Here is a 27,554-nt window from a genome sequence, read left to right as displayed (position 1 = left end):
ATTCGCAGCAGGTGTGCTGTCAGTGCGTAAAATAGTATTTTTTGTTTATTTTTAGGATTTCATGTGCCTACACTAAAATAGGTATAAAGAGTCTTTGAGGCCGATATGCCCAATGTGATTTAGAAGTGTAGATGGAAGATTTAGCGCTAAGCGTTTTGTATGCCACCGTCAGGTTCACTGACCCCCGTTGACCCTCCAGATGCTCAGTAGCACTGATGATGATCAGTAGAGGCAGCAGTGCCACCTGTACTAAAGCAGACTGTAGCTGTGAGCTCTCGCCGTGACTGCCGCAAGCTCTCCTCATTACACTTCTCTACCCTCTAAAGTGTCAAACTACAAGTGTCTTAGTCACGCCAAGTCATGCGTTATAAGCCACGGCACCGAGGCACAAGTCAGCACCAGGAATTTCAGGAATCTCTTGAAAACTGAGCTCCGTTTGTTGGCCAGACCTTTCCTCCTGTTCTAGCATCTGATATCAAACACACACAGGAGTAATGTTGCTAATTATGGCTTAATTTTTAATGCTGATGAGCGATTGGTTTTGTTGAAAGGGGGCTTGAGTTTCCTCTTGTTCTACTCTGATAACGTATCGCTCGAAGGAAAAGTGCTTTTGTAGATTGAGCTTTTTCTGATGACTCGGCTGATGTCTGTTACACCCAAGGATGTTCATAATCCATCTCATTGCCACTTGCCTGAATCTGGACTATTTTTTTGAAGCCACCTGAGTCACAACTGTAATGTGACTAATCGCTCGAGAGGCACAGGACAATGACTGATTGGATGATGGCACCCAAACAGCACACAGAGTCCCAAAGCTTTCACTAGGGACTGTCCCGTGTTATGACGTCAAAGGCAGCTGACAGGGGAAAATATGTTCATTTCACCCTTAGGAGCCCTCCAGCCCAAACTAAACTGAGTTCTTGTAGAACATCTACTACTAAATCAATGAATTATTAATTGGGGAAGTGCAATACACTGTATTGGCAGTGAGAGTATGCAACATAAAGGACATATTGCATCATTGGAATTTTGTAAATTACTTTGCCAAAAGAAACATTTAGATGCTTTTGTGCAGTTAAAATCAAAATGTACTCTTTATTTTTATATGTATATACTAGTGCTTCATCTTTAATTAAATACCATAACCCTCCCTTCCTCCTCGAAACAACTTTTCTTCACTTCTGGTAATATGGAATGACTTTAGGATGAGGCTAACAGTGCGTGTCTTGTTTGTGTCCCTCTTGTCAATTGGATGTACATCATGATAAGTGAAGAAAGGACAATCTTAACTTCCATTTCATGCCTTTATAACAGGGGTGTCCAAACTCGATTCTGGAGGATGGTGTCCTGCATAGTTTAGTTCCAACTTCCTTCAACATACCTGCCTGACAGTTTCTAGTATACCTAGAAAGAACTTGATTAGCTAATTCAGGTCTGTGTAATTGGGGTTGGAACTAAACTTTGAAGGACATCGGCACTCCAGGACTGAGTTTAAACACCCCTGCTTTACAAGCACAGTATGAATGTTTTTCCACTAGGGAGTGCATATTCACAACAAACAATGATGACACAGTAACTGAGTGGGGAATTATGGGTAGGGTTGGGTATCGTTTGGGGTTATTTCGAGACCGGTGCTAAATTGATACTTTTAAAATGGTGCCTGAACTGATACTTTTGAGCCATAAAATTATGGTGGATGACTCTAGAAAACTCTTTTATTTTTGACAAAATCTTTTTTTAAATTATTTTAATAGTACAATATAATTTAATGATTTCCCTTAATCTGAATAAGACAATAATATGATTAAGATGTTTACACGAGTTGCTTTTTGAATGTTCCTGTCATGATCCCGTCTTACGTATTATAGTACATAGATTGTTTAACGTCATTGCGTCACCACACGTTTCCTCCAGAGTTTCATTTCAGGTGTTTTATTTGACATTTTTTGACTTTAACTACAGTTTCACTTTCATTCAGGAACATTACATTCATGCCCCCATGACTAATTGAGGTATTTGATGTGAGCATTAAGTAAGGACTGGTGAAAGAGTGCTCTTTTAATAGAATTTGATACCGCACGTTGAATGTAAATAAAAAAAACTCAGCATTTTTCTGACGCAGCATATAAATTTAGGCACCGAATTTTATATGCTGATTCGGTCCGTTGCATACCAGTTACAAAGGTACCGGTGCTATAATGGCACCGGGTTTCGGTGCCCAACCCTAATCATGGGAGATGTTGTCTTCATTGCATCCATTAGGACTCCTGCAGAAATCATGTACATGGATGAGCTGAAGTATTCAATAATTATCATGGTAGTATGATAGTAAAACGAGGGTCACACTGCACAAAAGCTATAGAGCTTTTATGCATATAGAATTAAAATAAGAATGCTGTTACTGATTGCTAGGATAAGGCTAAAGGCTTGTTTGTACTTCTGCATCGAGCGATCACCATGACCCATGGTGCATGCCTTGCGCATAGTCATGAATTTATACTTTTGTATGCTGTTTGTGTTGCTCAGCAATAACACATCCGAAATGCTAGCTGTTAGTAGGTTTTGTTATGTTCCTCTGTATCGAGTTTCTTTGCAGATGTTTTGTTTTTTCTGAATGCTACCTTAATGTACAAGTAGCTAAAGCTTACTCATTCAGAGACGGGAACCAGCAATGTGCAACAACGTTAATCGTTAGGTAAACACAAAACATCTGGAGCTCCTTCATTGGACTTAAAACATGTAAACATTCAATCCATCGGGCTCGCGGCTCTCAGCACCACTCACAATTGGCACAGCTACCAATCTGCCCAATCACAAAGCTTGTGCTTCACGTCGTTCCAACGTGTAATGAAATTTTTTGAGTGCGCGTCAGCGTCAGCCACGGCGAGGGCTATGCGACTGTACGAAGGGTGTGTCAGACCATAAGTGTGCGCTTAATGCAGAAGTATAAATTAGGCAGATTTTAAGATTTTTTTTGCTACATGGTGCAATGCTGCAGAAATACTAACCAATGTCCCAACAAAATGCTAAGTCAGTCAATGTGGTAACTGGTAAATGGAAAAAAACTGAACTTTATGTGGCAAATCGCCAACATTGCGTGTTTTCAGGTTCAAAATTTTTCCTCAGTAGTGAAATCTTGTTCAAAACAAACAGCAAAAGACTAATCCTCCCGTAGCCTTCTGTGGTCTGACAAATATTGTGAGTAAGCACAACTGCTGATGTTTTCTCTGATATTCAGTATTTAAGCCAGCTGAGCTAAAAGTCAAAGATAGAACCGGCTGATTGGTGAGTCACTGTGAGGTCAAGAGCACAGCATGAAACTGATAAAGTCGTCTGTGTTCTCTGCCAGAGGTGTTGATGAATTTAGCTCATTCAGATATCAAACACAGAAAACATTGATGAACAGTATATAATTAGTCACCGATGTCACCTGTGCATACTAACTGAATCTACACCTCAAATTTAATCACATCTACCTGGCTAGACGCCGAACAAACACTTGCGTGAAGAAGTCATGCCTGTTGACACCTCCTCATCATTTGCAAACAAGCAGACAGCAAACAAAGCCATGTGTTAGAGATTATGAACGCTATCAGACGGAGGAGAGGAATGCAGACCACAGGCACATGGGATAAGACTTTTAGCAGATGTTCCCGAAATGTTCAATAAACGACGGATTGTGGCTTGCAGCACAAATCGACACTTGCATAACTCCACTTTGAGTCTGTTTTTTGTTCTTGGCTGTTTAATTATTCAGGTGATGAGGATTTATGTGCATGCATGAGGTCTGTTTTTCTTCGGATGGCTCTGTGGGATGAGGGTGGTGATTATTTACTTGAATTAGCTGCAATGCAAGTGTTTTTTTCCACTCTCTCTTGCTCTGAGCATCAATAGCCTTGATTGTGACCCCACCACAAACATTACTTCTACAGCTGTAGACAATAGCTGCCTACTTGAGAGGCATGTTTTGCAAAGGGGAAAGGCAGCAGTAAATGGAAGGCCATATTGACCTTTGACCCCATTGACCAAGAGAGCTCTGAGGAATTCCTCAGTTTTCCAGAGGGAATTGCCCCTGTGGTTTTTGGCCAGAGGCCGGCCAAAGTGTCATGACTCTTGAGATGTCTTTTGGGTGAGATCTTCTGACGTATGGCTTTTCCAGTTGCTCCTGAAAGGAAAGAAATATGAACAGCATGATGTTAACTTATCCCACTTACCTCATTCTTGGACCAACAAAGGAGCGTGCAGTATTGATGGATGTGGACTGTGTCAGATTAACCGATTGGAACTGAATTATTTACTGGAGTCCACTCGGAAATGGAATCGGTCCGGTTAGCTTGATCTAAAGCATGTTTAAACTGTGAAGTCATTCATTTAGATGACTGGATAAGATCTATAAGAGAAAGGAACAGAAGTCACCTTATTGCCAGAAATGTGTGTTACAGATTTCTTATTCAGTATTTGGGATCACAGTAGGGCTGAACGATATGGGCTAAAGAAATCTATCGTGATTTTCTTGAACAATATTGCGATTTCAATTTTAATCATGATTTTAACTCACACACAGAGGTTTTACAGAGTGATTCTGAAATATAATTCAAAAGGAAAGCTATTAGTCTATATCAAAGACCTGTAGCATGTCTCTGAAACGGATATAAGAGGAAAAAAATCACCTAATAAAGGTGTAACAAATTGGCTCTAGAACAAACCTATAGCAAAACAAATAAATAGACTGTATGTGTGAGTGTGCGCTAGGGCTGTGCGATTTAGGGAAAACATCAAATTGGAATTTTATTTTTGACAAGTTTTGCGATTTCGATTTGATTTTGTAGTCGAGCTTCAGCTCAATAATCTGTATTGTAGCTTCTTACCGCTAAAGTGCAGTGAGTGTGAAATGAACTAAAAAGATATTAACTTCAGCATTTATTCAAATTTGTTTTTAAATATCCAGAAATTAAACACAAATTTTTTTTAAAAAATCAAATTTTTTTCTAGAGCTAACATTAAGCTCAAATAAAATGACGCGATTTTCTCTGTTTGTGCACAAAGCTTCTTGCACACCCTCAAATATACGCTGCTCAAGTGCAGATCTTCTTGTGCACTCTCAAATAAACACTGCTGATGTGCGATTTAGTGCGTTTATGTAACGAGTATGTCTCCAACATTTATTAGATTTGCTAGGAATATTTATGTCTCTAATAGACCTGCAGAGCGGTATTAATGCATTCTGAAGTAAAGTGAAATGGCTCCATAAAATAAACTCCAGAAAGACAAAGTCATAATATGCAGAGCCAAAGACCTTTATCTCTACAGTATAATTATGGAAAATGCGTTTATCTTAACTCAAAGCTGCGTCGTGTTTGCTGGCCTCATGCATTACACACCTGTCTGTCTGTCAGTCAGTCAGTCAGTCAGCAGGTAACCTTTAAGGGTTAAACAAATAACGCACAGCACCACTACAGTTACAGAAAAGTTTGCACTGTTATAATTCACTTACCTTTTAATACGTTTTGGTGCGATAAAAAACTGCTATTAAAAAAACGACTGAATGTTTTAAATGAAAAGCTGTAATGTAGCCGTGGCGGGATGAATTTTGGTGCGACGCCCCGCCACAGAGGAATGAATGTAGCGAAAACCATGTAGCTTATTATAAAAACAACAAAGTAATAATTGTAAAAATACAGAACACTCCGCAAACTAAAATGACAGAGAGACAGAGACAGATTGAAAAGTTCTGAGTGGGCAGAACGAAAGTGTGCTCCAATGTTCTGTTTGACCACATGTCAGAAGTAGTTGCGTGTACTTTTCTACTTGTCAACAGATTTTTTTTTTGTTTGTTACCATTCATAGATCATAGACCTCTTTGTGAGGCTGCAGTGAAATAGGCCGTTCACATATTGCGCGTGCACAAATTCGTTATTTCCAATGGAGGAGCCCGGCTTGCGTGCATATTGTGAGTGACGTGCGTGCATATTCCATGCCCACCCATTTGAAAACATCTCTACTTTCAGAATGCTGAAAGCGCACCATGAGTCACGTGACAAGAAGTGGTCCATCAGCTTCATACTTTGTATGGAATATACAGTATGGAATATTAGTAGACTAATTACCTTAGACAAACACAGAACACCCAAACGCGGTTGTAGTCGCCGAGCAATGACAGAAGAGCGTGAGTGCAAATAGCGTTAAATGCTGAAGGAAGCGTTGCGCCTTATGATTTCCACACGCTTTTAGATGCAACATGTGACTGACAGGTCTACAAATGACCTGATTCTGCGATACATCAGCCTTCTTATCTCCACAATAATCCCACACCACAGATATTGACTTTTTTAGGGGCACCAAGTCCTCCTGTGCTGAACACTATTTGCCATTAAGCTCAGTGTCCTGTTCTCACACTCTGTTTAGGTACGCTGCGTTATGATTGGTTTAAATAGCATACTGTGGAAAAATCGTGCAGTAAGGCGATTTAAATATCACGCATGTTCAAGTCGTGATTTCAGTATGATTTCAATTAATTGCACTAGATCAATTGAAGCCCTAGATCACAGGAATTAATTTTATGTTTGTAGATGTTTTGCCCTGCTTATACCTGGTCTTAAAATGAATTTTTGTCAATAAGTGGAGAAATCACAGGTACAAATACAATACATTTGGGTCTAAAAAGGTTTGAGCTTGCCCACTCTTGACCACTTCTAGAGCAAATGTGACTCGAATACTATAGATTAAACAAATGTAACATCGATTACAGGCTGTTGCTAAAGAAATAACCAAAAGAAGTAAAATTAAAGAGGAATGAGCTGACATTTTGACTGAAATCTTTTATAGGACAACATAGACTTGTTTTCAAGGAAGAACCATAGTATTAGTATATTTTTTGTCATTTTTATGGCTTTACGTAGAAAAGATCTACATGAAGATGGTTGAGAATATTGAATTATATTTAAACATCTTTCATATGACACAAAGGGAAATGTGTCCATTTTTATGTGTCCAGTTAGAACTTCCTATTTATTTTAGGAATGAATGAACTCAATAGTTTCTTCAATCTGCCATAACTTGACGGCTGACGTAAGACATCGGATGTAATGCAATTTTGTAGGTTTAATTCTTGTGGTGAGTGAGAATCTTCTTGTCCAGTCACCAAAGCCACCTTTTAGATGATCACTGATGAAGAAATTACAGAAATTCTGTGTTCGACACAATGACGCAATACTGGCATGATGATTATACACTTTTAGTTGAAAGTGCTGCAGTGACATTGGATCCATTATTCTAGCGGAAAGGAGGAATGACACATCAGGAAATTAGATAATTCGCATATAAGCCTGTGGTAAATGACAAAATAAGCTGCTGCGATTGTTCAGAGCCAAAGAAATCCCATTATACGTCAGTACACTCCAGAGGTAATTAAATTGTATGTGTTTGTTTGAGTACTCAAGCAAGCATCTCTCTGTGTGAAGTGATAATTATTACTGTCTGCTGTTGTCATATAGGCCAGCTCAGGGTCCACTGTGTCCTTTATCCCCTGTTGTGAATGAACCCCTGGCTCTCGTGGCACCTTTCCATGTGCTCAGTCGCTCTTCCATGGAGATGAGCCCAAATGCCTTCCAGATGGCCAATCCAATCTGGACTGAGATCTTATCTGGACTACCACATGTCAGCACCAAGCTTTTGTAGCAGTACTGTCCAACGATCAATCAGTGTTGGATTTTCTTTTTACACTCTTTAATAATAGCTTGGTGTCACATACACTTGGGTTTTCTTGTGAATGGAGCTGTGATGTAAACATCTCGCTCTTACAGGAAGCATGCAGAATCTGAGCAGTTAAAGACTGTCTTAAAGTTATTCAAATAGTTTTTTCTGAGACAAACAGTCTTACTATAGCTATTAGGTTTAGGATTAAGATTTTCCAAATAAAAAGGAAAAAGGAATATTGAACTCTGAGGGCACAAACTCTTAGAATCACCAAGAACATCCCAGCAAAACACTAGCAAGCACTTCATCTACACAGACAATTCTAGCAGCCACCTAAAATCAGACCTCAGAAGCTTTCGAAGGTTTATCAACCTTCTAGAATCAAGACCATTCTGGTAATACTAGCAGCTAACTAGACCTATTATAGCAACAAGGTAACAACCTCCAAGAACATTCTTGCAACCACATAGATCCACCCCTAAAACCATAATAACCACCTAACCATCTAAAACACCATCCACCTAGCACCACAATTATAGCCAACTTAAGTCATCTAGAATTCTTAGTTACATTCTAGATCAGGGGTTCTCAATATCTACATAAAAAGGTACAAATCTGAAAAGTCAAAGGTCTGGAATAATTGATATTGAACTGTCAATTCTCTCCAAGTTTTCTTTTCCGTGTGGCCGACATCTTAATTTATTCAAATGATCATTTTGCTTAGGTGCGTTAAAGAAGGTGCGCGTGCGTGATTAGCCGCTCGATCACATGAAGCCTTGTATGATTACTGTATTTCATGACAACAGTTACACAGGAAAACTTGGAATATTTTGCCTTCGATATTATTTCGGCCCTAATTTTTTCTATATATGTATATACAATAAGGGTGTCACGATCCTCCAAATCCTCGATTCGATAAAATTTTAGATTCTAAAGGCACGATTCGATTCGATTTTTGATTATAAATAATTAATTAATTAATGACCAATTAATTATTTGTAGCCTACCGTTTAAACTACCTGACCTGCATGGTCTTTGTTTTACCCATAAACAAATCATACAGTAAATAAATAAAGGCAAGATACACGCATAATTAACACCTGTCAATCACTATTTCTGCGGCACTTGTGAATAGGCAGTGATCTGTTTTGTTATAATGGCGTCGGTAAAAAAGACGCACAACCAACAGGAACCAGCCAACAGTATCTGAGGTGTTCGCTAAAATGACTAAGTACAAGTGAGTGAAAGATTGAAGCAGTCCTCTGACTGCCTGGACTTGCTCTCTCGAGCGCATGGCTGTGTCTGTGTGGTCACGTGATGTGCATTTTCAGAGGTAGAGAGGAAGGAGGGCTGCTCAGAAATGCTACACGCCACTGTGGATGTCAAATCATTGTCGTTCTAAAATGCCTTTTAAAAACAAAGACAGTGTAAACGGCCTGAGTGTGTACTTTTGCAACGGGGGCGGGTGGAGGATCACGATGCTGGTGTTGTCTATCGGACAAACCGTACGTAATACGTTCATAGCAGAGCTTGCAAAACAGTTCTTTTTGTCGACAACATGAACCTTGTCAACATAACTCACTGGAAATCCAAAATGCTTACACACCGGCGATTTCATTGAAAGAGGAGAGGGTTTAAGTTCTGTCGACGGGTCTTCTGCTTTTACAAGCACTTCAACAAGCCTGTTTTTTCCCGCTTGGCAATCCAAGCTGACGTGACATGGGGGCGTGGCAGCATCGACGATTCTATTTTTTGATTCGATAATCGAAATTGAGCATAAAGTTCGATCGATTTCGATCAAAAATCGAAATCGTGACACTCCTAATATACAAACAACTAATCTGTTGATTTACAAGGTTCATGCATTTATCAATAAAGGAAATCCACCATTTGAATCCTTTAACCATGTCTTGCAATATGAAATAGAGTCAGGTCTGGATTGAATACCCTTGTGGTCTGGATTCGGACCGGAGTCCGGACTTTGAGAAGCCCTGATCTAGATCAACTAAACATACAGAAAACCTTAACACTATAGTGGTGAAATTGCATAGTCAGTCAACACTCAGAACATCTTTAAAAATAGTTCAGAAAATCATCTTCATGGAGTGTCATCTTGGTTTTTGACATGCTCTTTAGCATATTCTTGCTCAGCATATCAATTATGAGTGTCTCTACTGTTGTCACCCTCATCTCTGTCTGTCTCTCCCCTCTCCTGTGGTGCCGTGGCTCATTTCCACCCCTGTGAGCATCTCAAACAGCCATGAACTTTGAAGCCCCTCATAGCGGAAGTGCGGGACAGGGGGCCGAACTCAAAGAGGACTTTGTTGCAGCGGCCACTGCTTGAAGGGGTGATGGGGAATCAGAGTCACGAAGAAAGAGGGCTGAGCTCGGATCCCCTCTTTCAAACCTCATCCTCCTGCTACTGGGCTCTTTGTCTCCATTAGCTGGGTCGCGGCCACAAAGAGAGGATTTTTCCCCCTCTCTCTCCCCCCTTCCCTCTTGGTTTATTTATTCGATTTCACGCCATGCTGGCCAAAATGGCCCCTTCCTCGCGTCCAAAACTACTTCATACTCTTTAGCAGAGAGGCAGATTCTCACAGAGAGCCATGAAAGGGCTCTTTAGAAGGACCGGGGTGTGTTTTTAGCTGGGCATTCACAGGAAGCGTGAGCATCAGATTCAGTAAGTTTTGCTCTTGCTCACGTTGTGGGAACCAGCTCGGGTTGTAAAGATTCTCCTCGCTTGCACTGTAGAAAGAGGACAAATGTGTGGTTTGGAGAACCTCGGGTGGTTCTTCTGTGACCCTTTAGTGTTCAATGAACACTGAAGTACCAGCAAGTAAACAGCAGTGTTTGTTTAAAGCGGGAAAATCAACTTGCGACAGGATGCTGCTATGCTTAACATGTGCTGAGACATTTAAATGGAGGAAGACCGGGTGATTTAATGTGTGGATGTCCTGGATGGAGGGGACATCCTAAATTTTAACCATATCCTGTCACTTACTACTACCCATTATGTCAAACCGGATGTGATTGTTTCATCATATGTTCAGTTTTTATTGTAGCTACACTCTAAAAAATATTGAGTTATTTATTTAACCCAATGATTGAGTTAAACCTATTTGGTGCTTTGCTGGGCTATTTTTTTTTTTTTTTACCTTTTTTAGGTTATTTATTAATAGCTCAACCAGTTAAGTTAAATATTTGGTGCTTTGGGTCATTTTTAAACTTTATTTGGTTATTTATGTAATAACTTAATCAGTTGGGTTAAAAATTTGTATTAATATGCATGCGTAATGTTGTTTTTGCTTTATAAAGTCTATTTAAGCTCTAACGCAACAATATTGTTGTTATTTTTTTAATCAAATTACCTCTCCGTGTTGTGTTTTTACATTTGTTTCACCATCCAAGACCATCTTTTAGAAGCGTTTGGATGTGGTTAAAATGTATAGTACATTGTGGACCCTTAGGCCCCGTTTACACTTATGTGTTTTAGTTTGAAAACGCATAAGTTTTGCTACGGTTACGCTATCCGTCCACACTACGCCGGAGTTCTCGAGCGCCGAAAACGGAGCGTTTCGAAAACGCTGGAGAGGCCGTTTTCATTCTGAAACGCTGCTGCTCCGTCTCGGTGTGGATGGGGAAAGACGGAGACATCTGAAAATGGAGGCGGGGCTGCAGACATTCGCCTCTCTGATTGGGGCTTTTCCTGAATAGTAAGTAGCCTAACACACAGTTCAGTCCTGAATCTTCTCCATGTAAGTTCAGACTTCGCAAGTGTGATCAAGGCTGCATCTCTTTTTCTCAGTTTGATATGGAAAACATACCGAGGACACGCGTCAATCTTCACAGGGAACAGTGTACTTTATAACTTCATTCACATCACCCTGGCTACGTTGTTTCACTTTCTCAACAATAAAATGTAAACTTGATATAAGGAACTGCCTATTTTCATTTTAATATTAACAACTAAACAGACAGCAGAAATGTTGAGGCGTTGTGCTGCATGAGCGTCATCTTCACTGTGTGGATATTTATAACTAAACGGAGCCGATAACAACTGTCTCCTTTCAATTTCAGTGAAAATACGAAACATACCCTCTCTTTTGCTAAATATCAGTTTTAATAATCGATAATGGCCATTATAAAAGTATAGCATACAATAAGTTTATACATTATAGGAAATAAAGGCAAGCGATCAGTCAATATACAGAATGTAGGCTACGTGGTTACATTAATCATTAACTTTTCTTTGCGCTCAACCAAAACACGTTACCTGAGAACAAGTAATAGATTCCAATGACCAAAGTCAGGGAATATGTCGTTAGATAAAGACAACAAGATGAATGAAATATCCCGTTTAATAAATATAGTGAGATTAGATCCAGCGGGAGATGCTTGATGAGAAGTCCGACCAGCAGAGCTCTCATCTGGGTAGATGGGCTGCAGCGCTTGCCAAAGTGTGTGTGTGGTCACGTGATGTGCGTTTTCAGCGTTTTGGTGTGGACGGAGAGCAGTTCAGAAACGCTGGGTAAAACGCGAGTGTGGACGCGGATCGTTTTCATTCTACAACGCCGTTTTAAAACTAAAACGCATTAGTGTAAACGGGGCCTTAGTGAAGCTTGCTGCAGCTGCTGGACAGCCTCTACAGCACACAGAGCTCCATATTCTGCTGAGGATTTCTGCTTGCACAGTTTGTAACTGTCTGCCTTTTATAACTGTCTGTTTCTTCATTGTTTGTGATTCTTGATTTATTTCAACAAAAGTGTCTGGAACTAAAGTGTAATGGAAATAAAGCATTTTCAGTATTTTTGAAAACTGTATGTTATTTATTTACACAACAATTATAATAAAATTAATTGTAGTACTAGTTATAGTAGCAAAGGTAATACCAGAATGACAAAAATAACATTTAATCAAAATAACCCAATGCATTGGGTTAAAATAACCCACAGTTGGGAAGATGCTATAATAACCTATAGTTGGGTTATATGTTGTGGTATTTTTAACCCAATTATTTTAACAGAGTATGTTTACTTGCAGCCAATTACTATTGTTGAATCAGTCAAATTGCAATGCAGATTGTTAAGGCATCAGCAGATCCAACTCCATTTGAATTAAACTTAGATCAGATTGAATCAGGTGATTTAAACCTAAAATATTCAGAACAACAGCAAATATAACAATATAGCAAAAAATAAAAATCAATAAATACTAATCCATTGCAAATAAAGCCCCAGACCTTTACCTATCTATTTTATTATTGCATGAGACAATAGTTGTATTTTGGTTGGTAGGTGTTGTCAACAATGAATATAAATTTACATGTATATCACAAATTCCTGCAATAACAAACTATTGATATTTAACTGATGACTTACCATAACAGAGAGAGATGTTTCCCACTCATGCTTTAGTAACCAAATCTTAATAATGATAGGTGATGAACTCACTGCATTAAAAAAACGCAAACAGATGCTGATTACAGCACCAGTGTTTGTTCCCTCATAGAAAACAAAATGTTTAGAATTCTAGTAGTAGAGGGGTGCGGCGTGTCTGGCGTCTAGTCTTCAATGTGCTTAGATATAGATATTGATTCTTACAATCTACAATCTAAACTGAAATGTGATTGCAAAGTCTAGTTTCAGAATCTGTAATCCAGTTTGTTACATTAAGATTGATGAAAAACAATGAGTGTAATTAAACATGCCTAGCATTACAGTGCAAACAGTTCATAGTTAAAATGAAAGCAAAAAATGACCACATTTTATTTTTTCTTGAATATCTATGAGAGTGATCTATATGTATATTTTATATTATATTGAAGACAAAAACCTTGGTAATATTAGTAATGCATAATAATTAGACTTATGCAGAAAACATTTAATATTCCTTCTTAACCTAATTTCTTCTGAACTTTTCATCATTTACAATGTTTTTCCATCAAACTGTCCTAGTTTTTCAGAAAACTTGAATTCACTTTATTGTTGTGCATCTAAAACTCCTCATCATTGTTGCTGCTGCTGTAGAATTATTGCTGATTGAAAGTGGCTGTCAGGCAAATTGAGTGTTAGGAAAGCTCTGTGTCTGCAGAAATGTCTGCTGTCTACTGCAATATTGAGGAAAACAATTCTGTTTTCTTATGTATTAGTGTACATATACTACATTTTTATATGTATTCTTACATACAGTGAAGAAAATCTATTTAAAATAATGTTGCTTACAATTGATGAAGACTACAGTATATTTGTGGTTGTTAATGTGAATATGTGTATATAAGAAACATTCTAATTTGATGTGTCAATATACAGTAGTCGTACCCTGAAGGAGATAGAGAGATGCTTATAACTTGTTAGTTACAAATGAACGATAAAAAAGGGAATCCTGCATGAATTCACACTTTATTGCATTATTTGTAAAAGATGCCTTATTATGCCCTATATATCCAAATAACTAACAAATGATTATCTTACCAGATAATAATGGATTTGACCCTGATATGACCTGTAAGTTTTAGGTTAATAACTTGTACACATTGTTCTGTGTCTGTAGTACACCAGTTTTTTGAACATCTCACTTCTGTTTCTAAGTTCGATAAGTTTGAATCACATGTTAAAGTCAAGGCTTAGAAGTTTGCTATAAGGCTTTTGCAGTTCTGCTTTTTCCCCTCATCTGTAGCTTCCATTGTGGTGCAATTTACACTCTCCCAGTCTCCTGTGTTTTTTTTTTGCCTGATTTTGATTTGATATCTGAAGTTTCAATCTTTTAATGTGATCTTTATATTATATTATATTATATTATATTATATTATATTATATTATATTATATTATATTATATTATATTATATTATATTATATTATATTATATTATATCATTATATTATAATATATCATAATATAATATAATATAATATTATATATATATATATATATAAAATATTATATATATAATTATATTATATTATATTATATTATATTATATTAATTATATTATGCTTCTGCGCTGCACAATAAATTGTTTCAGCATTGATATTGCAATGTGCGCATTCACAATAGTCACATCGCAAAATTATGCAATGTCCAGTCTGAATTATAGTTGACCAAGAGCCACGGTATTGTATTTAATCAATGTATTTATTTATTCATTCATTTTCATTTCGGCTTTGTCCCGGAATGAATCGCCAACTTATCCAGCATGTTTTACGCTGCAGATGCCCTTTCAGCTGCAACCCAGTACTGGGAAACACAGTATATATAATTTATGTGATTTATGCAAAAAAAAATAATCTTTTTGTAATTTTTGAATTTTTAAGTGAAAACAAGATTATTTCACTCACCCCACTAGCAGATAGTTTCCTTAAAACAAGCCAAAAAAAAAGAAAACTCTTATTTTTCACTTATTTTTTCAGATGTTGAAAACTAAATAGTATTTTTACTTGGTCTAAAATCTTTTTTTGATATTTGGACTAAAAACAAGACAAAACAAAGTAAGAAAAGCATTTTTTTTTTCCTTTGTAATTATAAATTTCTCTATCCTGAATACTGTTAGTCTCCCCATAAAACTGTCAAATAGTGCTAATCAAACATAGCAGAAAAATGATATCTCAATACCAGATTTTTTCCAATAATGTGCAGATTTTATTTTATTTATTTTTATTTTATTTGGGTATTTTTTTTATTTAAGATTTAGTTTTTTCACTTGCTTTTATAAACATTTATTTTTAGCATTTTTGTTTTAATTTACATACACTGCATTTGCCATAGAACTTTCATTCCATTTCCGTGCTAGACTTTTCGTCGACTTCTTTTAGTCAGTAATTTTGTGGGGCCGTCTCGTTTAAAGAAATTGCTGAGTTTACCCTAGTTTCACAACCGGGTTTAAAAAGAGCAGCTTGCAATAGCCAGACTTGTCCCTTATTTCAATAGAATGCCACTGTGTTTGCCCTGTGTGACAGACTTCATGTGCTTTTACATTTGTGCATGTGGATAAAACAGGATCTCAGTGACACATAAGACAATATTCAAGTTATCAAATAGTATCTGTACTACTTCTACTACTCCTAGTTTCACTGTCTACTATATTTGTTCTCAGTTAACCAAGTCATTTTTTGTGCATTGACATGATTTGATGAAGCTTTTGGTAAGATTGTAATCCAGTAGAAAGCGATTGTCCACTTTTTCTGGCGTCTGAGGTCTGGCACTGCTAGGTCAACCAGAACAGAGCTGGTCTTGACGGCTGCTGGTGGCAGAAGCGATGGCAGCAGGCTCTTGACCCTCAGTCCTGTTGGGAGAGGTTGAAGTCCATGACAGCATATGGCCAGTCTGGTTTGGTCCACCTTACTGTCTGACCGTCTTTGCCTGACCGCTTCACATCAAACACAAGGCTTGTTGCCCACGTCTGACCTTCTGTCACTCTGGCTGGTGGGTTTGATGTCCAGCACCGTGAGATGGCAGTGAACATCAATCACGTGTCCATCCCTTTAGCATTGATAGAGGGATTTAGAACTGCACGATATTGAAAAAATCTAACATTGATATGTTTTGTGATGATATATATTGCGATATGAATTCAATTTCACCAGATTACCTGATTATTTGGAAAAAATTAATAATTGTAAATTAATTTAGATAATTCTGTAGGTCAGACCTTTCAGGCATTTTATAGCTCCTGAACCAAATGCAGCCCTCTAGACTTCTTTGAATGACCTACATGAAGTATTTATTTAATTTAAATTCAACTGCAAATAGGGTCTTGTAATGCGCAGGTCTGATTTTGCACATCAACAAAAGGGGACTTTTACATATAGGGTCTTTTGTGCGCTCAGTTTCGTTATTTCAAGACACGCAGGTTCAGCGCACAAATAGGAAGGGATACACATGCATGTCACGCTAACATTTTCCAGGAGCAGTGAGTTAAAGTCTAAACATTTCAGAGTGCCAGGCAGCTTCACACTTTATACGGAATTACACAGTAATTAAGGTAGACTAAGTGCCTCAGATTAATGATTTAACAAATCAAGATACAGATCCTCTTTCAGTGTTGATCATTACATCACATATCCACCTCACAATCAACCTGACTTCAGTGCACTTGTTCCGCCCAATACAGGCTAGAATTCTGTCATTGAACGTAAGAAAAATGATTGTATGAAGGAACAAATAAATGATAAATTATTGATAAATAATAAATTATTAATAGGGTAAAGAAACCAAACAATCCTGTGGCATTTGTATGAAGTTGATATTGTAATTTTGGTCTTTAAATTAATTAAAAATACTTTTGTGTAAAATGTATCCTTTTTAAAACTTTTTAAAAACTTTTTAAAGTTTTTTAAAGTTTTTATAAATGTTTATTAAATAGTTTTACAGAAATCATAATTTTTTTTTGGAAATTAAGTTTAGCCTGGCCCTCTAAAACCACCCCAGAGTCAAATGTGGCCTCTTAATTAATTGCCCACTCCTGCTGTTGGTGCATCTAAAATGTAATAAACACAGGCATAGATAAATAAAATTTCTAAAAAGTTACAAATCAAACAAAATTTTTTTGTTTTTGTTTTCTGAAGAGACAGTAATTTGAGGTTATGGTTACGGATCCTCGTGACTTTGAAATGCTCCAGTTTCCCTGTATCTGTGATTACACACAGTACTAGGGCTGCTAAAAAATTTCCATTAATTGAACATTTGAACTCTATTACAAATTAATAAATTATTATTTTATTTACTAATTTTGTTTTTGGCCCTCATCGTTCACTGACAGGTTTTGCACAATAAATATGCTCACATATTACAAGTGAGAGATTTCTGAATGAAGGGTGCATTACTTGATTTAAAAATAATTGAAGGAAACACACATTATCCACTATCAATGATTATTTATTAAACATCAACATTGAACAACTGAAATTAGAACACACATTGCCTAAAACCAAAAGTAAAAAAAAGCTTGCACTTTTGGAAACAAAATTAATTATCTGTAACGTTTTAAAAAGTAGAAAATAAGCAGTATCTCTTCTAAATTAAAAAACTCTTGTATGTCCTGTATATAATATTTTAAACACTGCATTTCTTGAATCTTCTGTAAACAAGAAATTTCACGTAAATAATTATATTATTATAATAGAAATTATGCCGCCTCAAGGCATCTCTGCCTCAGCTTTCTATCATCGCCATTGCAGTGCAAACGTCCAATGTGAAGTTATATTTTTAGGAGGTGTGCCGGTATGGGCCCATGTAAAGGCTTCGCCGAACCATACTCGTGCATTCAATGCAGAAGTATAAATCATCTTTAACAGAGTGGTGTCATGTGAGTTTCCGATATGTAAAGTAATTTTAAAAAATGACCTGTAAAAATTTGATTGATTATAGGTTTTGAATGTCAATTTAGATTAATCGCCCAGCCCTACTCACAGTGGTGAGTTTGGTGAACCTTCATGGTCAATCATAGTTATTTCTGTTGAAAACACAATGGCAAATCAGCAGTGTTTAGGCATGTGCTCAACTGTGCTCAAATGTTAGCGGGAAATTGCTGTTTTTAAAATTTCAGTACCGATAGGAATGTAATTCCAGTCTTGTGACAACCCTAATTCAGGTACAGTAATTAAATAATCAAAAGTAAAATAATACTGCAGTCATTGTTGTGTGAATAATTCAATAATTTCTTATACCTGAATGCTTTTAAAATCCTGATACAGTCACAGGCCTCAAAATCACATGCAAATGATAATCAAGACTCAACATTGCAGATCCAGCGACGTGACTATTGTGCATGATCAAATTCACTATGATTTTCTCTGTACAGTGATGTTTTGTGTGTAAGAACGGGAGCTTCACTTCCCTCGCGTCAGGAATAGCTACAAGCACACTATTCCCCAAAGGTTGAAAGTCTTTGAGGCAGAGCCATTACCTCAGCTAGTGTGTCGAATGGATTTGCGATTCTGAGATGCACTTCTGCGTTTACCAGAACTCAGATGCAGGTTTACACCGCCTCGAGTTGTTTCGCTGTATTAGCAGTACATTGGCATGCATGTGGCCTATTTCTATGCGCTGGCCACACAAAGCTTCTTCACACCGCACCGTTTCCTATCTAGAGTCACATCCTTCCTCTTTTTGTTTTTCGTAAAGAGAACTCAACTTTATTTCCTCCTTGCTCACCAGTTTCACCTCAGTTCATCCATTGCTCTGATTTAGGCGTTTATTCTTTAAAAAGATTATTATCATTTTTTTATAACAATATTCTCATTTCCTACTTGCACTCAACATTTATTATCTAGGTGAAAGTGCAAGTCATATGATATTTTGTGAAACATTTTGAATTGTACAGAGTAAAGGCCATGGATTTTGGTTGGTCGGTGTTGTTAACTATATATGTGAAATTACATCTATATCACAAATGCATGCAGCAACAAACAGGGCCAGTGTCCTGCATAGTTTAGCTCCAACTTTCTTCAACACATCTCCCTGAAAGTTTTTATCATAGAAAGAGCTTGATTAGCTGGTTTAGGTGTGTTTATTTGAGGTGGAAACTAAAACATGCAGGACACCAGCTCTCCATGACCGAGTTTGGACACCCCTGAGGTAATAGATATTTTTCTGAGCTAATTAATTAACAAAGAACAATGTCAAGGTGCAAACATTTAGTTTTAAAGCACTGGCTAAAAATGGCTAAAACCTTTTGACCTTATTGGCTGATTTCATTTTCCTCTCTTGTCATCAAGCATTATTTTTTATTTTGAGCTCTAGGTTCACATAACAGCACCTACTGGAGGAGTGGGGATGAAGATAGTAAAGGCCTAATCTGATATGGATTAACAACAAATGCTTGATTCATAAAATTAATTGAATTCATTGCACTTTCCTGTGATATGAATACTGCATATGCTATTATTGCAATAATGATAATTTTTCAATTTATTGTTTAGCCCTGTTTCCCACTCAAGTTGTAGTAGTCAAATCTTAATAAAGATGGGTGATGGACCTGCTGCATTGTAAATATGTTGCCAGTGGCGGTTCTAGTTTAAATGGCACCCTGAGTGAAACCACCCCAAACATACCCCCTCCCCTTCCCCCAAGAAATAAAGACACTATGTGGCTGACTTTAAATGTATTTTAAATATTTAAGTATATATTTTGAAAATATAATTTTAAAATAATTATTCTAAATACATTTAAATATATTTATTTTCAATAAATATAACAATTCATTTATTATTATTTTTATTATTATACTATTATTATTCTAAATAAAGAACAGAAATCCATCCTAAATATAACTGAAAAAAAAGTGTAAAGACACAACTGGTGTAATATTCTCAGACTTTTGCATAAATATATAATTATACAGTTCTATAGAATAAAAATCTAAAAAAATATATTCTCATGAACGAGAACTAATGTTTTGATGTCCTAGTTACTTTGCTGACTTTCATTATCCCTCCTTTCTGCTTCATAATCTTGCTTAGTCAAAGTAACATCATCCTCATATTATATGAACTTCAGTTTTGTCAACTTGCATGTCAGTGCATATCGGTGTGCATGTAAACAACTGGGATCAGGAGCAGCGCGTGTGAGGTGCGCAGGAATGGCAATTTGTTTTTAATAACAAGAATAACAAACTTGCGTGCGCAAAATACATCAAATGTGAATAGCCCCTAACCTCTTTATTCTTGCACAACCACTCTAAATGAATGCACTTGCTCATACCGTGTGTTCGTATTGTCATATGTTTAGAATTCTAGTAGTGGAGTGGTGCAGAGCTTCGGGCATCCGGTCTGCCATGTTCACACATATAGACATTGGTTCTTAAAGTGGTAACTCACAATAAAGTGGGATCTCACTACCACCTGCCATCAGAAACATTGAGTCCCTTACGTTGTTCAAAAAAAGACTCTTAACTCATTTATTTAAGGTGCCTTTTAATACTTAATTGTTTCTAAATTATTGTTGCGTTCACTTTTGTATCATTTCTTATTTTGTATTATTGCTCTTGTTTTATTGTACGTTTTCCTTGAGTTGCCAGAAAGGCACTTTTAAATAAAATGTATTATTGTTATTATTATTATTAGCTCATATAGAGTATTATTTTTGTTCTTTCAGCCCAGTAGAAACTCTTTCATTACTTGGTATTGGGTCGCAACCCGTAGTTCTAAACCCCTGGTGTATAATGTTCAAAACGGGTAAACCATAGGAGGAAAAACAAATACTATGATAATGGAAATCACTAGCTATGTTTGCATCCACCTATTTTCACGCACACTTTGGATATGTGCATAAAAATCAATTAATGGAAATGCCAATATACGTATAAGTTTTGAAAATATGTGCATAACTGAGTAGGATAACTGTTTTGTTTGATAAGAAAAGATGTGCATAAACTACGATAGAAACACTTTTACTGAACAAATTTTAGTACGGGCATTAAAAAGGTCATGTGATTTTGTTATAAGATATCATGTGGTGATAAAAATGTATGTGAACGGACAAACCATCAGGCTGATCACATTGTAAAACATCTACAATGTTGTTTTGGTCATTCTTAAATGCCTTAACCATTTCAGTATTAGTGTTATAATATTATTATTAATGATCTCCAGAATCAAGAGCGTTTGCGCTCCACGTCTCACGCATTCATGTTGGCATTTGTCTTCTAAGGCACAAGCCATTTATTAAACAAAGAAAAGATTAACACAGCTTCTCGATCCTACTGCTGCAAATTCCGTTTTTACTTTTGATAATTGGCGCCAGTTAATCAGGAAGTGACCATTTTGTTTTCTTCGACTCATTTCATGGAAACGCAATATTCCTGTTTTACGCATAAATTTAATTCACACCTGTGATTCAAATCATAGCTACTGATTACTGGTTTCCAATATTTGTCCAAATGCATCTTTTGTTGTGTTCAACAGATGGAGGAAGCGATGACAAATGGTGTCAGAATTTTTATTGTTTTGATGAACTTCCCTTTAATACATTAATCAAATGATACAAAAACAAAATTCTATTTGATAGTCCCTTTTTAGTGCCATTACAGTAAAACCATGGTTATAATTGGTGCTTTGTGAAATGAAAAGTCTTTAAACCTGATCATTACACATTGTTTCAGCAGTTTTCCATATCATTGAAGATTGACAGAGCTGTTTCTGTTTTGGTTTATATCAGTTCTGTCTATATTAGCTCTGTGAACAAATTGAAACAGCACTGTGTAGCAGGCAGCACTGTGTAAGCGCATTCACACTAGCTCAAACAGTGCTGTCTTTGCTTTTGAACTGAGCTGATAAATGGTCTGTGCAGTGCGCAGTTCAAACAAGTAGCCATGTTTCATTCACTTTTGGTGGATTAGCTGATTTATCTCACATCATGCAGCAGAATGTCATCACTTATCAGTTTGACAAAATGGTCAGCACAACATCTAACAAACTAAAGTCACACTGCAAAGGAAAAAAAAGACCATTTACTCGCAGTTCTGAGACTTTTGTGCACAGAAAATATGCATGTCGTGAGAATTTTTGTGATATTTAATACACTGCAAATCTAATGTGTTTTATTTGCAGAATGCAGCACATTGGCATTGCTAATTTTGGCTAATTGAGTTGCAGTGGTGTTTGTTTATCAGAGAGGGACTAAGTGGCGCGTCTGTTTGCATGATAATGAAAGACTCTCGTCTGTGAGAGGAGGTCATTAGAGTGGCCCGTCGACGTTCAGTGTCTGACCTCTCCAAGAGCCAGCAAGTGTGACAGAAATGGCTTTTCAGGACAGAGATGCGCTGGACGAAAGTGAATAGGTTTCACTCATGTCCTCCTCACAGGTTGGTATGTTCTTCCTGTGAAGTTGCTGAGTTTATCTCTAGATCAGCTGGCTCACTTGCATTTGAAAGGTTTAGTCTTGAGATACGCCATGCAAAATGTAAAGGCAAAAGCTTTAATGCTGTCCTGCAGCTATTTCATGCTGTAAGCTTCTCCTATGTGATGCAGACCCTGCAGTGACCAGTAGCTCTCAGATATTCGGCTGTTATAATTGGAAATGTTTTTTTCTTTGTTAATATTAGTAATAGTACTAACTAATAGTAAAATATATTTTATTGCAAATATACTTTATCTATTTATTTAGTATTTTTGACTAATTGTGTTTAATTAATTTGTACTGAAACATTTTCTTATAATTGTAATAATTTTTTCTTCTGATTTTTATTTTATTTATTTAAAAAAATGCAGTACAGTTTGTTTCTGGATAATTCTTTTTAAAAAGACTTTTATTGTGTTTTTTGATTCCAAAACACATTGAATACGGTAATGGTAAAAACAGTTCATTTAAAGACATTTTAATATTTTTTTTTCAATCTTTTTTATTTCTATATATTTTGTTTCCTTTTTTAAGTATTTTTTTGTTGGGTTGCTGGTGGAAAGGGGGATAATGTGAATGGAAGAAAAGCACAATTTAAATTTCAATCAAGTTATCGTAGCAAGAGATCAAGGTCTTATTTCAGTCTAGTCATTATTGAATATATAGAGTGTGTAAAATAAGTATGGATGACATGTCACTATTTTTCTGAGAAAACCAAAAAAAGATGCTGTTGACTTGAAATTTTTCCAAGATCAGTCAGTGACAACTAAAGTAATACATGCATACAAAGAAAACCAAACTATTTAGTTTAGAAATTAAGTTGTGTTAAAATGAAATGACACAGGGGGAAAAAAATGAACACATGAAGAAAGGAAGTATAAAAAGGCATGGAAAGCCCAGACAGCAGCTGATTTCAGTACTAGTTATTCATTATTTTTTGCTGCTTCAGTCCAAATGTATCTATTACTAGGATGATAAAGATGAAACGAGGGTGGATATTTCAGCAAGAAATTGTTCCAAACACAGCCAAGGAAACTCTTAAATAGGTTCAAAAAAGAAATTAAAGCTGCTAAAATGGCCCAGCCAATCACCTGATGTAAATATAAATAAAAAATAAGAACTTAAGATCCCAGTTGAAAGACAAGACCCACAGAACCATCAAGATTTTTGTACTCTGGAAAGTAAAATGAGTAAAAAGTAAAAATTCTGGGTAAAAATTTGCTCCATTCCTCATACAAGAGGCATCTTGAAACTGTCATGACCCCCTAAAACTGTTATACAAAGTATTAAATACATTTCAGTTGTTCAGTACCTTTCCCTTTGTGTCATTCCATTGTTATTACACACAGCAAATTTTCAGTTTTTTGTTTATTTGTATGTTTGTATTATGTTGGTTTTTACCAAAATCTGGGTCAATTTCATGTCAAAGTCTTCTTTACAAATATATTTACCAGAATAAATTATGGCAATTTTAATTGTTGTATAATATAATTTACTTACTATTACTCTGTAAATATTTCCCTTTCTTAAATTTTTTTAATCAAATGATTCTCAACTTAAATCAGTCAAAATGACTAAAATATTTTGTTAAACATTTTATAGCTACAAAAATATATTAAAGCCTAATTAACTTATTATAAATTAAGATTAAGTAACATAATATGAACACTTGTTGTCAAGACTTTGTAATAAAAGTTTTTACAGCCCATTTACATACAATTTTGTTTGTTCCTCAGTTACTGAAAACACGCTGACGGAAATGCGTATAACAGTTTTTGGTTGGAAAATGATTTGCTGCAGATGTTGTCAATAGAGCTGAACTCATATAGAAAAATTCCTCTAATTCCTAGGAAGGCGCCGCTGTGAAAGATATTGCCATGACTGCAGACTCCAAAACGACAGCATGAGTACATTTACTTTACATTGATATTCAGTCCAGGCACATCCATAGAAAAGCGTTATTCATGAATGTGTCTACTGCTGCGTGGAGTGAGAAACTGCAGTGGCTGTCATACATGGCTGTAAAACCCATATAAACACCACAAGCAAGTGCGCATTGCGTGCATTTATGCATGTAAGTCTTACTTCACAGTTTCCATGTGGTGTATTGGCATTAGTCCACTCTCAATACAAGGGTGAAAGGCCGTGCAAGCTTCCGAACCCTTTTCCCCTCCCCTTCTATCTCAATAATGGCAATCATTGTTTGATAAGGCTAATTTAAAGGAAAACCATCTAAACAATGAACAGTGTTGATGTATTGTGTGTGGGAAACAGCAGCCTTTTTGTGACGGAAAAAGGTTTGTTCTGCCTTTTCCTTCCTGAAATGCAAGAGGCCAAGGTCTCGCTCTTGTCATTGAATTCGTCTCAGTGTTTGGTTAAGGTCACCCTGTGTTGCAGGTGGCAAAATTATAATTGTCTGTTTCCTGGCAAAGCGTTTCATTGAGAGGGGAAGAAAACGAGTCAGCGAACAGCTTGTTTCCTTTGTGGGGGACATATGGACACATTGACGCTCCTCTATATCTAATAGCCTGTGGCTGTTCTACTGTGTGTAACTCTATTCCCTCGTCCCTCCTACCAGCTGGACAGAACAGACACTGCCACACTCTGCAAATATGTAAACCGCAGTGCTGTGCTGCTTAGTCACTTTTACTTATCAATCTTAAAGATTTAAAAATCATGATTAGTTTCCTTTGTGCTCTGAAGTGGTTAACTTTACAGTTTATAATCTTCCATCTTTGCCAGCTGTCCCATCTGTCAACTACTACTACTTCTACTATTATTATTATTACTACTACTACTGCTACTACAACAAATGTACCTGTTATGATTTAATAAGGTGTCTAAGGAGAGAAAACGTACTGTAACATTTAGAAAATTATGTTATTATTTCTATATAGAATGCATGGTTTCCGCTATATTCATTCTTTCATGGCAGGGTGCCACGCCAAAATTGATCCCACCCTGGCTACATTACAGCTTCGCATTCTAAACATTCAGTCGTGTTTTTTTTTTTTATTGCGCAAACTTTTCTGTAACCGTAGTAGTGCTGTGCACTGTTTGTTTAACTCTTTGAGGTGCAAGCTGACTGACTGACTGACTGGCTGACTGACAGGTGCGTGATGCTTGAGATCAGCAAACACGTCTTATAGCTGTTTGACTTTACTTCAGGACGCATACATACTGCTCTGTAGGTCTATTAGCGACATTCATAAATATCCCTAGCAAATCTAACAAATGTTGGAGACATGTTACATAAATGCACTAGATCGCCTTCAGCAGCATTTATTTTAGAGCCCACAAAAAAAATCTGCGCTTAAGCAGCGTATGTTTGAGGGGGCATGCAAGAAATTTTGTGCACGAGCAGAAGAAATCGTCGCTCAAGCAAAGATATTCGCATGCTCGTAGGCTATTACATAAATGCGATCTTGACTTCTAATACTGCGCTCACGACATTTGTCATTGAATTAACAGCACAGGTTGATCTGAGTATAAAAGGCCTGCCGCCACAGCTGGAAAAATTCCTAGAGGAAACACAGGAATGGGTAGATACAAACAAGGACAAACAACTTTAATATTTAATTTGTTTATTTGTATGAATACTTTTTATCTGGACACACTGTAAATTAAATATTTTTAAATGTAAATCCTTCTAAAATTGTGAAATTTGTATTAAAATTAAACCTTAAAAAACTATTTTAGATTTTATCTTGTATATTATTATTATTATTATTATTATTATTTATGTATTTTACCCTCTGTATTATTTATTGCTGTTGGTGACTTTTAATTGTTAGAATATTTTTTATAGCTATAGAAAAGTTGTACTTATAAAATGTGGTAAATTTTATCTTTTTTTTTGCCATGACATAGTCATAGAAGCTGAAATGGCAATAAACTCAAAATTCTCTTTCTGTTTATTTGTATGTAAGGTATTATGATAAAGCCAACAAAAGAGAGCTTTGTACAGTGATATTGAAAATAAATAGAAATAATCTTGGAAATAAAACCAACCAGAAGTTACAGAGGGGGAAAAGGAACTAAAATGGCGCCAAAGCAAAGAACTAAACAAAGCCAACAACCACATAAACTAGAACACAAGATCTTCTCTAAACTAAGTAAATTTTACTCAGATGATTTTGCTGTGTATGGCGAGAGCAAGAGTGAATGACAAAGGGAGAGAGAGAGAGAGAGGGCGAAAGACAAACATACACACAACTGCATGGACCGTAACAGTACCCAATAAAAAATGTCATTATTTTGAGGTACATTCAGGTAGATTTGTAACAATGTTAATGTATGAGAGTAGTCAAAATGTCAAACTCCTGGTTTATTCAAATAGTTTAATACATAAAATACACACACGCACGCATCAGTTATGCAGCTGAACGAAATAGTTTAATTTAAGTTGAATATATTCTAATATATTAAAGCAGATTTGCATTTTTTATGATTACCAGATAATCATGCAAATTAATCTATTGATTAAAAAAATGTTTTAGTAATCTTTAATCAATGTCTTGTGGCAGTTGTGGTAGTTGCAGTATTTCTCTCTTGACTTCAGTTTGATGGCTTCAGCAAAAATATTCTTAACCACACCTCTCACCATTAGTTTGCCACACTGTATTCACTGTATTTGCAAAGTTTTTATTTTTAAAAAGATAAGTAGTCACAAAAAATTAATATGGGTTGAATTTAAACAAATTAAATTTAGTAATGTTGTTAAACTCAATTTGTCTAAATCCTTTCCATATAAATGGTTTGCAACCACTTACATTAAAACCAATGATGCACAAAAAGAAAGCCCCACCCCCTGCTCAATATTCAGTTTCAGTTGGTCATGTATCATAATACTGAAATAAAAGTCTCATCAACTTCCGCTGCACTTTATATTTTACTTCAGTTATCAAAGCAATCAGTATTCCTCAAAATATCTATTTTTTTTTTTAGTTCAACAGAAAAAAAACTCATAAAGGTTTTAGATTACATGAGGGAGAATAATTAGGTAATTCTAGGAACTCTCCCTTTAA

At 36.2% G+C, this 27,554-nt stretch overlaps 1 protein-coding gene and 2 long non-coding RNA genes across 8 annotated transcripts in view; 2 read left to right on the top strand and 1 right to left on the bottom strand.

Annotated features, from left to right (window-relative positions):
- LOC147842649 (uncharacterized) overlaps positions 1-21,480 on the bottom strand; it is a 149,389-nt gene extending 127,909 nt beyond the window's left edge. Inside the window, exon 1 of the long non-coding RNA XR_015497968.1 lies at positions 20,910-21,480. This is a non-coding gene — a long non-coding RNA (uncharacterized LOC147842649). The remainder of the gene's footprint in view (positions 1-20,909) is intronic.
- prex1 (phosphatidylinositol-3,4,5-trisphosphate-dependent Rac exchange factor 1) overlaps positions 1-27,554 on the top strand; it is a 145,993-nt gene that overhangs the window by 10,823 nt on the left and 107,616 nt on the right. The window lies entirely within an intron of this gene.
- LOC141375632 (uncharacterized) lies at positions 10,206-12,896 on the top strand. Its single transcript, XR_015497966.1, has 2 exons — positions 10,206-11,162; positions 12,309-12,896. It is a non-coding gene; the product is annotated as an uncharacterized LOC141375632 (long non-coding RNA).

This window comes from Danio rerio, chromosome 8 (genome assembly GCF_052040795.2).
Source record: "Danio rerio strain M-AB ecotype USA chromosome 8, GRCz13ab, whole genome shotgun sequence".
NCBI classification, from domain to species: Eukaryota; Metazoa; Chordata; class Actinopteri; order Cypriniformes; family Danionidae; genus Danio; species Danio rerio.
Note: the sequence above shows the minus strand (reverse complement) of the source record. Positions and strands in the feature narration are given on the sequence as shown.